The sequence below is a fragment of the Moschus berezovskii genome, chromosome 4 (genome assembly GCF_049115385.1).
Source record: "Moschus berezovskii isolate FMDL1 chromosome 4, NW_MosBer_1.0, whole genome shotgun sequence".
Lineage (NCBI taxonomy): Eukaryota > Metazoa > Chordata > Mammalia > Artiodactyla > Moschidae > Moschus > Moschus berezovskii.
In genome coordinates this window covers 55841552-55858485 of record NC_142463.1, presented here as the reverse complement: position 1 = coordinate 55858485, position 16934 = coordinate 55841552, and the positions used below count along the sequence as shown (strand labels likewise).

At 38.6% G+C, this 16934-nt stretch overlaps 1 protein-coding gene across 2 annotated transcripts in view; it reads right to left on the bottom strand.

Moving 5' to 3' along the window:
• The window catches only part of PTGFR (prostaglandin F receptor), a 60838-nt gene that overhangs the window by 12199 nt on the left and 31705 nt on the right, over positions 1-16934 (bottom strand). The gene's annotated exons all lie outside the window — the stretch shown is intronic.

The following is a 16934-nucleotide window of genomic DNA, read 5'->3' as shown; positions in this document are numbered from 1 at the left end:
TACCAAAGAACCACTTCCTTATATCTCCATGTTTAAGAAGTTCAATCAATGTGTTAATTTGGACAACTAGTGATAAAGAATAACGCATAGATGAGTGATTTTTAAATGTCATAGTACCTACGAAAATTGAAAAATTAAAAAGTTAATTTCATTTACATTGCCATAATGGCAATTTTTTAAAGGTACATAATCACTGTGGATAATCACTGAATCTATCTCACTAGAACAAGTAACTTTTAAAGTTAAATATACTTATGGTGATTTAACTATAGCATTTATGCTTAAAATAGAATATTTTATCTCTGCAACAGTGACTACAAGAACCTTGAGGAAAAAAACTTAACTCCTACATAATATTTTTTAAAAGTAACAAATTGAAATGTAGAAGCTCCAGCAGTATATATCTTTCAACTATGAACTTTTTCCATATCTAAATTTTATAAATTTCTACATTGTTGAATATAGAAGGTAATATTTCAATAATTTCCTATTTATTAAATACTCAAAATTAGGACAATATTTGTACTTGGCGAATGATGCAGAGATAAGTAAAACAGAAATATTACAGTGTTGGGAGAAACAGACAAAAGCACATATTATTTCTTACAACACAACTCTAGAACAGCTGTGAAATGTTGCCTACCTCCAAAGTATATATTTATGCTGCATAATACAAACACTTGTACAAATAATTTTTTTTGTTTGATTTGTTGATAGATTAATCAATGGTCCAATCAACAGTACATTTTGTCTCTGTCTACAGACCCTGACAGTTACAAAGAAATGAGAAAATAGGGCATACTGCATTAAGACAGCTCCCCCCTAGAATGGGACTGGCCTAAATTATAATATTTTACATGCATCTTTGCTCCTTCCTGACAGCTAAGGAAATGAGGTACAAAGCAAAGAGCAGGAAAACTTTTCAACTGAACAGTATGTAGAGAAGAAAAAAAGTATAATACTTGAAAAACAAAACTATTAATCTTTCCAGACAAGGGTAATTTGTAGAATACATGTACTATCATTTTGTATTCCAGTACCTTCTGCCAGACCTGTACTTTTTTTTGAGTCTGTTTAGAAGGAAAATTTATGCCAGAATTTCTAGGAATAATTGTCCACATAGGCCCCTGCTGCTAGTCTTTACCCCTGCAAAAGTTGTCATTTTCTGATACTTTTGAAAGGAATAAAATATAGTCATCCCAGAATACCAAACATAAAAAAATTCTTTAATAAAATGTTTATATATATACATTATATATACATACATATACATACAATACATGTTTATATATACATACATGCTAAGTTGTTTTAGTCATGTCCAATTCTTTGCAACCCCATGGACTCATAGCTTGCCAGGCTCCTCTTCCATGGGATTTTCCAGGCAAGACTACTGGGGTGGATTGCCATGCCCTCCTCCAGGGGATCTTCCTGACCCAGGGATCAACCATGTGTCTCCGGCACCTCCTGCATTGGCAGGTGGGCTCTTTACCACTAGTGTCACCTGGGACCCCCATATATATATGCATATATACATCAATATATATCACATGTGATCATTTCCCTAAGGAAGGCTATTGTTGTTGTTCAGTTGCTCAGTCATATCTGATTCTGTGACCCCAAGGACTGCAGCACACCAGGCTTCCCTGTCCTTCACCATCTCCTGGAGCTTGCTCAGACTCACGTCCATCGAGTCAGTGATGCCATCCAACCATCTCATCCTCTGTCATCCCCCTCTCCTCCTGCCTTCATTCTTTCCCAGCATCAGGATCTTTTCTAATGAATTGGCTCTTCACATCAGGTGCCCAAAGTAATGATGCTTCAGCTTCAGCATCAGTCCTTTCAATGAATATTCAGGGCTGATTTCCTTTAGGATGGACTGGTTGGATCTCCTTGCAGTCCAAGGGACTCTCAAGAGTCTTCTCCAACACCACAGTTCAAAAGCATCAATTCTTCAGTGTTCAGCTTTCGCTATGGCCCAACAGTCACATCCACACATGACTACTAGAAAAACCACAGCTTTGACTACATGGACATTTTTCGCAAAGTAATGTCTCTGCTTTTTAATACACTGTCATGCGACGAGTTGACTCACTGGAAAAGACTCTGATGCTGGGAAAGGTTGGGGGCGGGAGAAGAAGGGGACAACCGAGAATGAGATGGCTGGATGGCATCACTGACTCTGTGGACATGAGTTTGAGTGAACTCCGGGAGTTGGTGACGGACAGGGAGGCCTGGCGTGCTGTGATTCATGGGGTCGCGGAGAGTCGTACACGACTGAGCGACTGAACTGAACTGAACTTAACTGAACTAGGCTTGTTACAGTTTTTCTTCCAAGGAGAGAGCATCTTTTAATTTCATGGCTGCAGCCACCATCTGCAGTGATTTTGGAGCCCAAAAAAAACTAGAGTCTGTCACTGTTTCCATTGTTTCTCCATCTTTATGCCATGAAGTGATAAGCTTCCCTGGTAGTTCAGCTGGTAAAAAATCTGCCTGCAATGTAGAAGACCCCCAGTTCAATTCCTGGGTCAGAAAGATCCCCTGGAGCAGGGCATGAAAACCCACTCTGGTATTCTTGCCTGGAGAATCCCCACGGACAGAGGAGCCTGGTGGGCTACAGACCATGGGGTCCTAAAAGAGTCTGCCATGACTAAGCAACTAAGCACAGTACATCTTAGGAGAAGGAAGGCTATGGATATGTGCTATGCTTAGTTGCTCAGTTGTGTCCGACTCTGCAACCCCATAGACTGTAGCCTGCCAGGTTCCTCTATCCATGGGATTTTTCAGGCAAGAATACTGGAGTGGGCTGCCCTTTCCTTCTCCAGGGGATCTTCCCAACCCAGGAATCAAACCAGTGTCTCCTGTGTCTCTTGCACTGCAAGTGGATTCTTCACCCATTGAGCCATCCAGGAGAAAAAAAAAAAAAAAAAACATAAGAAATGTGAAACAAAATAAATCAAAAGGTATGTTCCATGAATCAAATAGAGATTGTACTGAGTTACAATGAGAAAAACTTACTCGTAACTGAATGAGAACAAACTCTATAGTTAACAAAAATTTATTACCAACTGCAGACTCTACCATAGAACTGGACCAGCATCAAAACACATGCCAGGATCCAGTCATAAGAACTGGTCATACGGGTAGTTATGGGATACTAATTCTCAGGAAAGACAGAAAGCCTGCTGTAAACTAAAGCAACATGCTATAGAACCTAAAGCAAGAGATATGGCCATGAATAATAACAACGAAAATCAGAACTGAGTATTGCCCTGGACTAGGAAAGCTCTTTTATATAGTAGGTCAAATAATCTTCATAATGACCCTATGACTATGTACTACTGTCATCTCCACTTTACAGATAAGAGAACTGTGGTTCAATAAGATATGGGACCAGTCCATGTGAAGTGTTGGGCTTGAATGAAAGTATACTCAGGACCTGTCCTTCTGATTACTACACTAGACTACCTAGGGGCCCTGCAATTTACTTGCTCAATATTCTTGCCAAACTTCAGGAGAGTAAAGAAAGCTTCTTAGCGAGAGGGAGACACTGGGAGAGACTCTGACCTGAGGGAACAGAGCTCTCACCACAACCAGGCCTAGGGAAGGAGGCCCCTGGAATCTATTGCTCCAGCCAATGTTTCCATCTACCTTGAGGAAGTGGTGGGGATGGAAGGAGAAACAGGTTCAGGATTGAAGTCCTGCTCCAGTTGTAAACATGCCTGAAGAAGCCCTTCTCTTTTTCCCTTCAGATTAACACAAATATATCCAACTTGCCACTAAGAGAGGTCAAGAATAAGGCAGAAGCTACAAAACAAGGTTTAGGATTGATGTCTCTGAGTCAGAGGGGTCTGAAGAAGTATGTTCATGTTTTTGTGATCCAAATCCAGTCATGAGTAAATGATTATGTGTTTCTGCGATCACTACAGCTAAGATTAATGTTCATGTTTCAAAGATAGAATTTAATTGATCCCGAGAGTAGGGAAAAACAAAATGTGCTCCATTTATTACATACACGTGGAACTGTCTCCATCACTTCACCTGAAAAGAAAAAATCACAAAATCTTAGACAACACAGGAAAGTCACCTTTATCTAGTCCAGTCTTCTTCACAAAGCAGAAATGTCTTAATTAACTGTGAGAAAGACTCAGCGTTACTCATGAAAGAACCTCCTCCATTTTAACTGTGTGGGTTGTTGAACATTCCCTATTATCACAAGTTAAAATTTACTCTAGGTATCTTATTTTTTTGCTCTCCAAAGCATCATGGATTAAATCCACTTACTATATGTCAGCCTCTCACATACTTTACTTTAAAAACAACACTGGTCTACCCTAATATAAAAAAGAAATAAAAAATACAAAATCTGAAAAAAAGAAAAATAACATTGGCCTTACATTTTCATCAGTTCTTCAACTACTCCTCATACAATATGGTTTGCAAACTCCTGGCTGTCTTCCTCTTATACCCTAGTCTGAACCTTCCTTTTAAAAAACTCACTAGTCAGAAATAAAATTAATGTTCTATGTATGGTCTAATAAGTACAAAGTTCAGTGGAACAATTATTTCCTGGGATCTGAATAAACTGCCTACCTGTGCCTCCAGTATTATGTCAGCTAGTTTCTCCTTTGCATGCAGTCGGTGAACTGATTCTAACTCCTAGTATATCACAGGAAATTTCATTCCCTCTGGGAATAACCTATCCTTCCACACTTCCTACTCCATCCAAACTAGGAAGCCTTACCTAAGCTGTCTATAGCTTGGTAATCTCATTCTAGATTCCCATCATGCTTGGCACCACTTCATAAGCACCGACAGACATAGTATCAGTATAATATGAAAAGATATATTACAAAGAGATAATGACAATATATGTAAACTAGTCCTTCCCTATATTGTAAAAGCTTTGAGTAGGAATTCAGTTCAGTTCAGTCCAGTTGCTCAGTCGTGTCTGACTCTTTGTGACCCCATGAATCACAGTTCAAATCCTTCTCTCTAGGATACACAGGAGAACAGGGAAAAGACTCCCATAGCTTAGGTAAGAAAGACAAGAAGAAACAGGCAATTTCAAGAACAGAAGTTCAGAGATTTAAGCAGAAAGCAGGTCTGGCAACCCCAGATCCAAGTCAAGGATACAAGGTGAAAAATAACAGATGTAAAAGAAAACTTATGTGGACTTGTGTTTCAAGGATTACCTCAGATCTTTGAGACCATTAATTTCTAGTCTGCCCCAAAGTGTCTATTTACTTAAAGAGACTTGGTTAAAGTGAGTTCTAAATACTTAAAATTTTTAAGGTTAGAAATCAAACATCTTCTCAGAAACCTTTCCTGTCCTTAGGGAAGGATCATAATCTCAGGTCAAAACTGAGAATGATTTGAGAGGGTGAAGAGGAGAGATATGGATCAGAGATTTCCAACTGGCCAGATTCCAGAAGGACTAAGAAGCTTGGAAATGGGAGGAGAGAAAATGGGCTCATCAAGGTGCTATAACAGACCTCTCTGTCTTACAGGTTAAAAAGCTTGTGTTGATTATCATAGTAAGCGAAATAAGTCAGACAGAGAAAGATAAATCTCATATGATGTCACATGTGGAATCTAAAATAATGATACAAATGAACTTATTTACAAAACAGAAATAGAATAAGACAGAGAAAACAAACTTAGTTATTAAAGGGGAAAGGAGCAGAGTTAAACCGGGAATTTGGGATTAACAGATGCATACCACTGTACATAAAATAGGTAAACAACAGGGACCTACTGTATAGCACAGAGAACTAAATTCAAAATCTCATAATAACCTTATACATACATATATAATGAATATCTGAATCACTTTTCTGCACCCTACAAATACTGTAAATCACTATATGTCAATTTAAATAAATAAAAGCCAAAAAACAAATAACAAGCAACAAAAAAGAAACACTGCATATCTACACAAGTACTGTAAAAAAAGATGTAGGACACTCGACAGATCCTAACGGGGCAGTCTCCGTGGTACAGTGTTAAGGATAAGAAAAGCAAGGCCGGGACAGGGAGTTCAGCTTGGTGCTCTGTGATGATCTAGAGGGGTGGGATCGGGGTGGCGGGAGGGAGGCTCAAGAGGAAGGGGACATATGCATACATATAGCTGTTTCACACTGTGTACAGCAGAAACTAACACAACACTGTAAAGCAATTACACTCCAATTAAAAAATAAATAAGAATCAAGGTTGCAGAAAAGCATTACATTTTGTATGAAGGGGAAAAAAGTTTATACATTTAAATTTACATTTGCATGCATATTCATAAAATGTCTTTGGAAGAAGAAATAAGGAACCAGTATCAGTGGTTGCCTGTCAGGGATAGGACAAGAGTGAAACAGAATTACTTTTTTAAAGCTTTTGAATTTTGAACCAAATCAAAACATAATGCAAACAGTAATTCCAATGGATGCAAATAAAACTGAAAACCCCCCCAAAAAATAACTTTTTTAAAACCCTGATAAAATAATTATCTTACTTCATTAAGATTAAAAAATTGCATAATGTTTAAAAATTGGGAATCACGATACTGTACACCTGTAACATATAATATTGAACATCAGCAACTTTGAAAAGATTTTTAAATTGTCTAAAAATTATATCATTCCTTGAACAAGACTGTAGTGTTACCATTAAAAAAAAAAAAAGAGCTTGTGCTATGCACCTTCTACATAATACATTGTTAGATTCAACCACTGTTAAATCAAACTCACTGGTAATCATTTAGCTTGATTTAATTTTAGAGAAGCCACCTAGCACCACTAAGCCATGGGATATTCCTTTATTTCACTGTCTGACACTTCCAGTCACAGGAGTGGAGCAGGAAGGCGAGATCTGCTGGGGTGGCTTGGGCATAGTAGGAATAATGGAATTCTTTTACTCCACTGTCTTCAATGAAGGGCAAAAAGGGAAAGGAAAAATCATATTGGCATTTGATATATATTGAGAAAATTCCCAAGGAGTTTTGAGACTATTTATATAGTCTCAAATAGTCAATAGGGACTATTTTTCTGATACTACAGATAAGAAAACCAAATCACAAAGACATTAATTTGCTTAAGTTTACTCTGCTGGTAAACAGCAGAGGCAGGATTTAAATCCAAGTCTGCTGCTGCTGCTGCTAAATCGCTTCAGTCATGTCCGACTCTGTGCGACCCCATAGGTGGCAGCTCACCAGGCTCCCCCATCCCTGGGATTCTCCAGGCAAGAACACTGGAGTGGGTTGCCATTTCCTTCTCCAGTGCAAGAAAGTGAAAAGTGAAAGTGAAGTCGCTCAGTTGTGCCTGACTCTCAGCGACCCCTTGGACTGCAGCCTACCAGGCTCCTCCGTCCATGGGATTTTCCAGGCAAGAGCACTGGAGTGGATTGCCATTGCCTTCTCCGAAATCCAAGTCTACCTGGCTTCAAAGCCCATGACCTTTCACTATACCCTTCCCAGTAATGAGACCAGTAGTGGTATATTTTGTTCACACGCAAGATGATAAAAAGAAAATAAATAACGTTTAGTGAATATTTATTATGTTCCAGGCATTGTTTTAATACTTTATATCTATTATCATCTTTAAACCTGTTAACAATCCTTTGAGGAAAGCAGTATTATTCCTATAGCAAGATAAAGAACTGAGGCACTGAGAAGTTAGGTAACTTGCCCCAGGTAATGCAACTAAAATATGGTTGAGTCAGGATTTGAGAAACTGGAGATGATGAAGAGGGATTCATGTACTATTCTCCCTGGCATTGGTATGTCTCATTTTTAAATCTGAGGTTTCTATGTCTAGTTGTCTTTCTAGCTGATTCTAGCACTCTCTCATCCAGGATTTCTATTAATATACTTTTACTAGTATCATTTATTTAAATCAGGAACATATGCTTATAAATGCATTGCTCTAAATCTCTGGTGCCCGAAATAACACATGCAAATGACAGGTAAATCATATGAGTTGAGTACCATACAGCTGAGGTGTTCTTCAGAAGGGTGGTTGTCAAAAAGATGCAAGAGCAGAGGAGGGCTATCTATTCAGAAAGGAAAGGTGTTTTTTTAGTATTAACTAAGATGCTGGGAAGGATTGGGGGCGGGAGGAGAAGGGGACGACAGAGAATGAGATGGCTGGATGGCATCACCGACTCGATGGACATGAGTTTGAGTGAACTCCGGGAATTGGTGATGGACAGGGAGGCCTGGCGTGCTGTGATTCATGGGGTCGCGAAGAGTCAGACACGACTGAGTGACTGAACTGAACTGAAGAGATATAAAGTGATAGAATAGACAAAGCTCTGCTGTGTGCTGTGCTTGGTTGCTCAGTCATGTCTGACTCTTTGCGACCCTATGGACTGTAGCCCACCAGGAACCTCTGTCCATAGGGATTCTTCAAGGCAACAATACTGATGTAGGTTGCCATGCCCTCTTCCAACCCAGGGGATCTTTCCAACCCAGGAATCAAAGCTCAGAATCTCTTTTTTTTCCTTTTTCATATCTATCCCATGATGAATGGCATGATTATTATTTTATTAGTCTCTTTCCTCTCATCCTTTTGACTGGTCTTCAAATACCCATTTGGATCTTTTTTCTTTCAATTTACTTTTTTAAAATCCACACTCCTAAATTGTTATCCTTAGTCAATTATTTTTGTTCTTGGCAATGATGAAAATTAAAAATTAGCAGGCAAAAATTTCAGGCCTTAGAAAAAGAAAACATCTGTATGAAAATACATATGTTTCTTTATATGTCCTACCTGTTATAAAAGTGATATGAAGCATTTTACTTTGAACTATGCTATAGCAGTACTGTAAACTCTGGCTTTTTCTAGCTATGACCATCTATCTCAAATCCATAATTAGACTTAAAAAAAAATGGTTATGCTCTAAACATTAGCAGTGACAGATACATAAGGTATTTTCATCCTAAGAAATATTTATCTTAAATGTCATGACTAAAGTAATTATTGGGCTTCCCTGGTAGCTCAGACGGTAAAGCGTCTGCCTACAGTGAGGGAGACCCGGATTCGATCCCTGGGTCGGGAAGATCCCCTGGAGAAGGAAATGGCAACCCACTCCAGTATTCATGCCTGGAAAATCCCATGGACCAAGGATCCTGGTGGGCTACGGTCCATGGGGTCGTAAAGAGTAGGACACCACTGAGCGACTTCACTCAAAGTAATTATTAGCAAGAATCCCAGGGACGGGGGAGCCTGGTGGGCTTCCATCTATGGGGTCACACAGAGTCGGACACGACTGAAGTGACTTAGCAGCAGCAGCAGCACCTATGACTTAAAGGGAAAACAATTAGTCGGAAATCAATTGTAGTATTGGAGGAACAAAAGACTACTTTGTTTGACTGCTGGCAACATTGTTTTAATAGCAAAAGCAGACTGTAGCAGTTAGGTGTTTCAGGGTGGATGTTAGGGTGTTTCAGTAAAACATCCACCCTGAAACACAATGTTTTTCCAAAGGGAAATTTACAACAGGCAAAGTTGGTTTGTTACAGCAAAAGTTTGGAAAGATTTTCTAAAGCCTCTTTTAGGCTCTAGCACGATAATTCATTATGTAGCAGGAATTCTTAATGAAATGAATGTACCTTTAAAGAGAAAAGATATGCACCATTTTTAAGAGAAAATTGGTCATTGAAAAAGCCAATCTAAACCCAAAAACCAATACAAAGGCTCTCAACAACTTATGGGTCTATTTGTCACATACTTTTTACAGATGAACAAATTGAGACACGTAACCCATAACTAGGTAGTCTGGGTCAGAATTATAACCAAAGTCTATTTAACTAGAAAGCATAATATAAGTATAGTTCAAAATGAAATCAACATATGCATCTGCTCAGGAGAAAGAAAACAGGCCTTGCAGATTATCCAGTCAATTTAGTTAAAAATAATTCTGTTTCATGACAGCGTTTGAGTCATGTCTTGAGTCTGGTTGTTTAGTCACAAAGATAAGATAAAAATGAATTATCAGTGATTTACTGATAAATGATTAAGAATAATGTTAATCATTGAGGTATTTTTTACTTTCTGATCTTAATTTTCTAGAGTTACATAATTACACTTTTAATTTTTCTTCAGGATATCTAAGTAGCAAACTGAAATTCATCTTCCTTAGTTGTACATCAGTGTATACACTAGCATTCTTTTGACAACAGGCTACTGGCCTAAATCCAATAAAATTCACTCTCTTCCATGTGATTGTCAACACTTAGCCACAAAGCTCTGTTCCAAATCCATTTCCTCTACAAAACAATCTAGTGCAATCATTATACCCCACGTGGTTCTTTCCCTTCATACTTTGTTTTGTATTACCCAATCATCAACCATTTCAGAAGCATATACCATGGCTCCACTAAGCTATAAACTCTGCAAAGAAAATGACTATCTGTCTTGTAAACCTTTATCCTTATTGCCCTGCTCAGTGTGCAATACATAATAGTGAAAGTTGCTCAGTTGTGTCCAATTCTTTGTGACCTCATGGACTATACAGTCCATGGAATTCTCCAGGCCAGAATACTGGAGTGGGTAGCCTTTCCCTTCTCCAGGGGATCTTCCCAACCCAGGTATCAAACCCAGGTCTCCTGCATTGCAGGGAGATGCTTTACCAGCTGAGCCACGAGGGAAGCCCAGTAAATACCAAATGGAGGAATGAATGAGAGGATATTTCATGGTCCATGGAAGCCACACAAACCATGTCTCTTACTTTACACTGCACTGGGCACATAGTACTGCTTAATTGTTAACTGGCATACAAATTCTCAGTAGTGCTGAGAACTATCCCAGTTGGCTTCAATGGTTGCATCAGCATCATAAATAAATGAGTAGCCAACATTCATCAACTTTATGATACTGTTATGTTCAACATCCAATAGAAAGCAGAGTTAATGAGTTGTAGCATTTGGGAACAGGGGATCTTTTAAATTTTATTTTATTTATTTTTTGCAAGACACTAAGTTACTTGAAGTGGTAAACTTGGACCTTGAAAGTCTAACATAAGTATGTCACTGATGCATCTCTTTGGCATGATTTTAGGTTGGACTGTGAAGAAAGCTGATCGCCGAAGAATTGATGCTTTTGAACTGTGGTGCTGGAGAAGACTCTTGAGAGTCCCTTGTACTGAAAGGAGATCCAACCAGTCCATTCTAAAGGAGATCAATCCTGGGTGTTCACTGGAAGGACTGATGCTAAAACTGAAACTCCAATACTTTGGCCACCTCATGCGACGAGTTGACTCACTGGAAAAGACTCTGATGCTGGGAAGGATTGAGGGCGGGAGAAGAAGGGGACAACAGAGAATGAGATGGCTGGATGGCATCACCAACTCGATGGACATGAGTTTGAGTGAACTCCGGGAGTTGGTGATGGACAGGGAGGCCTGGCGTGCTGTGATTCATGGGGTCGCAAAGAGTCGGACACGACTGACGACTGAACTGAACTGAACTGAACTGAATCATTATTTCCCTAAGACTTCAGAAAGGCTGTCATTTACTGGTGTGTTAGCATCATCATCATCAAAAATTACAATAAAATCTTTTGTTAGTTTAAAATACAGTTAAGACTCAGAGGCCAGCAATTATTGTCTAAAAATTAAACCATTTTACAACAATATGAAAAATTATTGCTTTATGTCAGGAAAAAGATTTAACCTTTTATCCCATAGCTTTCTCAAAAGTCATAAAAAAATCTAACTTTTAAATAAAAATAAAAACTTTACAATGCAACATATACAGTTTTTAGGTTGAATTGATATTCTTTCTGAAAATAAAGTAAATAAAGTACTGACTGTAAGAGCTCTGTCTTTTATACAGCATTTTATCTTACCTAAAAATTCATAGCTGATATGAATTGTATGGCTTGTGGGAAAGTATAAGAAGAAGACTTTGAGAATTTGCCAAAGCGGTCTCCTAGAAAGGAAACATCAATCATGCTATTTGCTATTTGATGAACTCTTGTTCATCCTTAACAAGAGTTATACAGCCTTGTGAGATTTGCCTTTTATGAAGCAGACTGAATCCTCTACCTATTTTATGGATAAGTTATGGTTGTCTCTACAAATCACACAAATGCATTCTATTCCTTTTAATGAGTGACTGAAACCCATCCATTAAAAACCTCCTTGACTCACTACCGACCCCATACTTTTGCTCTACCAGACACTTCACTCCTACTACTATCACAAATCACAGGGTCTGTCATGACTATTTCTTGCTACACAGTGACATAGGTGGTGATCTCATTCTTTTCATTTGTCCCAAATGAGAATCTATGTTTTAAAGAGTATGCAGAAGTGCCAGTGACCCAACTTCATTCTGATAAAATTACTGGTGTTCTTGTCCTGCTCCTCTGTGTTCAAGAGGACCTACATGTGAAACTGTTTGGGACCTTGGATGCCTGTGGCAAATCGGGTATTAGCGCTACTCACTAACACCACAGACTTTGATCATTCCTCACTGACAAATGATGCCAAACAAAGCAAAAGGCAAGAGCACTAGGATACACCTAGCAGGGTTCAGTCCTCTCATTTAAGATGTGTGGAAATGTATCATGCCTATACTGGAGGTGCAGGAATATTCCTGCCTTATCTACTGTCAGTGTGGTGTTACCCTTGAGGCTACATCAACCCTGCACTTCAGCAGCCTCTCAGAGAATCGTATTGGTTGTCTTCAATGTTTTATCACCACATAGGACACCACTTTGAAATAAAGATCTAGCAACAAATTTTTAGTTTCCGTGAATAACATATTGTGTATAGTTCTTGCAGTACTGGGCAAGACCTGGAATTTTTGTTTGTTTTTTGCTCTTAAAGGCATATTGCCAATCTAATATAAATAAGTCTCAGTAATAGATTAAAATCAACTAGAGTACTCCTTGGTGTAAGCATTATGTAAACATTTATTGATATTATAAAGCCTATCACTAATTTTAGAAGATTGCTTATAATTTGTAACTAGTGAACTGAAACAGTTCCAAAGATTTCTAAGCAGCAAACAAAATATTGTGATACCACCCTTGGTCCTATAGTATAATAAAGAATTTGGGTGGCCATTGTCCCCTGGTTCCTGGGCAGGAGCCTCTAAGACCTTGAAATTTCCCAAATGATAGGTGTGTCTATTATTCATGGTGGGCCCCTCAAATCAGGCCTGAGTTTATGCTAATGAGGTGACTCATGGTGGTCCCTTAAATAATTTCATGATGGGAACAGGCCATGCTGGAAAGACCATTCATGTAATTAGTGGGCTGGAGCTTTGAACCACGTGAGATCAGCCTGACCTCCTGGAGGCTGACATAGTCAATAATTCAATCAATCATGACTAGGTAATGAAACCGAATTAAAAACTCTGAACACTGAAAGCTTGGGTGAGCCTTCCTGGTTGATGCTGCACGTTGATGTTTTGGGAGGGTGGAACATCTTGAAGACAGGTAAACTTGATATTGTGGGACCCTCCCAGATCTTGCCCAATGGGTCTCTTCCTTTGACTAGGCTGATTTGTATACCCACCCTACAGCAAAACACTAAAGATAATGCTTTCCTCAGTTCTATGAGTCACTCTAGAGAATTATCAAACCTGAGAAGGTAGGAGGAATGTCTGAATTTATTTCTAGTTGGTCAGAAGTGCAGGTGGCCTGAGAATCTCCAAACTTGCAGTTAGTGTTTAAAGTGAGGGCAGTCTTATAGGAGACTGTGCCCTTAATCTGTAAAATCTGAAATAACTGTGACCAGTTAGCATCAGAATTGTATTACAGGTCCCTTGTTACATCTTAGGACATGTACATGTGATAAAGGTTAAGTAAGACTGGAAATATTATAATAGTCCTGAACTGTTTCAGTTTAGGCATCCTGATATTGATCTTACACATATTGGAACTGGTGATCAAGATACCATTTTCACACCTTTAAAAGGCAGTCAGAGGATATACGTGAACTAAGTCATGGTGGATGCCATAGGCATCGTGCTCGTTCGGGTTCAATCACTCAGTCATGTCCAACTCTGGCCCCATGGACTGTAGCCTGCGAGACTCCTCTCTCCATGGGGTTTTTCAGGCAAGAATACTGGAGCGGGTTGCCATTTCCTACCCCAAGGGATCTTCTTGTCCTGGGATTGAACCAGCGTCTCCTGCATCTCCTGCATTAGCAGGTAGATTCTTTACCACTGACCACCTGGGAAGCCCACCCTAGGCATAATCACTAGCAAAAAAATTCTTGCATTTGTTCAAAGTATAGAGTTTTAGATAAAGTTATTATGATACCCTTCTGACTGACATAAGATAAATACTTTATTAGAAAAGTATAAAGGATGGAAACAGAAAGAACCTATACCTTGGCTGTTTGTTTCACAGGGAATAAAATAACTGAGGAAAAAGACATTAAGTGATGTGCCCAATAGCTATTTAACATCAGAGCTGGGACTAGATCTGTAACATCTCAAATCACATTGGGATATCCAAACTCCTTGTGATGAAACATGTTCAGTTACCAAGGCAGATAAATTGTAGTCCAGTTGTTTTGCCAGTGAGAGAGAGCAAAAAATAGCTACGTGGGATACAATCACATGCTTTGTCTTTCTTCTGTTGATCATTAAAGTATCACTTTTCACAGCTTCTTTACATTTCTGCTGACTTACCTAACAAAAGAGATAGCCAGTGGAGAAACCCACTCATTTTATAAGCATTTATAAAGCATCTATTATAAATTATATATTATAAATCTTTTAGGTACTTAGAGATGTCAAGATTAATTATTAAGCCCCTCTTTTCTGGTGAGGAGAACTTGATCCTTCATTAAAAAATAAACACAGCTGGATAAGTCCTGTGGTGAAGGCCATGAGAAAGCACAGAGAAGAAAGTTGGGGATATCATGGGTGGGTCTTCTCTGGCCAACTAAGGAATTTGGCCATTATTCTGTAAGCCTGACAAGCCATTAAAGGGTTTTAAGCAAAACAAAAAAATGAACAAATTTTTTAAAAAAAAAGGAGGAAAAAAAAAAAACCTTCCCTATTGCATACTTCCCTATTGCACACTTCCCTAGTGCATACTTCCCTATTGCACACTTCCCTATTGCATACATGGGATATGACTGCAAACTTGCTTGAAGCTCTCAAAAGAAATGTTTTCTCATCTTGTTGCTTTTCTTTCCACATAGCTCAACAACCACAGTGGGTTTGCTAAAACTATGAAGAAAGTCAGGTATACTCTAACTTAGTATTGTTTCATCTCTATCACAGAAGTCTTATAATAAAGAAGATAGAACCAATTCCTTGTCTGAACAGTTAAAACTCAGTTCTGTAATTCCTGGCTCAAGTGAGAATCATGATGGAATCTAAACCAGGCAGACATAGAAGAATCAGGTACCCACCTGAATGTGTAAGCACATTCTAGAGCCCCTACACACCTGTGGCCCACTGAGTCTCCAAGGCACTGTCCAGGGGGAAACCAAGTAAGAGATTTCTGGTTGCAGAAGACCTTCCAACACGTAGCTCTCCAGTTCCATAAGGAACAGTGGGAGGCATGCTGCTGTTTGCAGAATCCTTGGGTAGCTCCTCAGGATTCCAGGGACGAAGAATAATACAGTCCATTAAAACAAACACACAGGTATAAATTATTTACATGAAAAATTAGTTCAGTCTTGGTTTAGAGGCCTAGCAGTTAAGACTATCAGTTTACGATCCAGAGCTAAAGCCAAACTGAGGGACATCCTACAAACTAATGACAAGAACACTTCAAAAGTGTCAAAGCAATAAAAGACAAGGAAAGACTAAGAAATTGTCAGAAAAACTAAGGAGACGTGGCTAGTCACATCAGTGTAATGCTGGATCTAAGATTGGACCTGGAACAGAAAATGGTTTTAAGTAGACTCCAAATAGAGTCTATATTTAAGTTAATTATATCATACCAATGTGATTTTGTTAGTTTTGATAATTGTTCTATGATAAAGTAAGATATTAACATTAGGGGAAGCAAGGTGAAGGATATCTTTGCAACTATTAGTAAATCTATTTTTTTTTTAAATAAGCTTGTATGTTTGTGTGTGTGTGTGTGTGTGTGTGTGGTCTGTTTGGGGAGGTTTTAGCTTCTTCTTGTTGTTGTTTTGTTTTGTTTTTAAAGGAATATAGGTTTTAGAGTCAAAGTCTTGGGTTTAAAACTTAAATCTATTCCTTACTAGCAATGTAGCCTTAGGCAACTTCCTTAATCTCCTTTAATCTCTGCACTTAACTTTCATTATCAGTAAAATGGGAATGGGTTTCCCCAATAGTTCAGAAGGTAAAGAATCTACTTGTAATGCAGGAGACCAGGAGAGGTGAGTTTCATCACTGGGTTGGGAAGACCTGCTAGGGAAGAAAATGGCAAGCCACTCCAGTATTCTTGCCTGGGAAATCCCACAGACAGAGGAACCTGGTGGGCTACAATACATAGTGTTGCAAAGGGTCGGACATAACCAAGAATGCAATCTGACATTTGAAAATGGGAATAATAAAGACATATTTGTAAGTGAATAAGGTTAAATAAAATATGTAAACACAGTATTGTGTCAGGTACATAAATTCCTACAAAGTCATATCTAGTATTTGCTAAGGAACATTACCATAATTATTAAGTTTACCATTATTACCGTTATTATTATTAGGATTTTCTGGTTCTGCAGTCACTTCAAGAACTAATAAAAGGGCAGTGATATTACAGATAGAATATATTTACTCTCTTGCTCATTCTGTAGGAGTCAGAAGGAGTAAATGAGCTCCAGTATCTTCTGGGGTAAATTAATTAATCAAGCCTAGGGTATGGACCATGGCTGAATGTGGTGTGAGAGGGGTGGAGGTTGAAGTGGACAAGTACATGGATGGAGGTGGCTTCACCAGCCTATAACAAATGCCCTCCTCAATTTATATAATTCTCTTTCAATTCTCTTTCAATCCTCAATAAGCT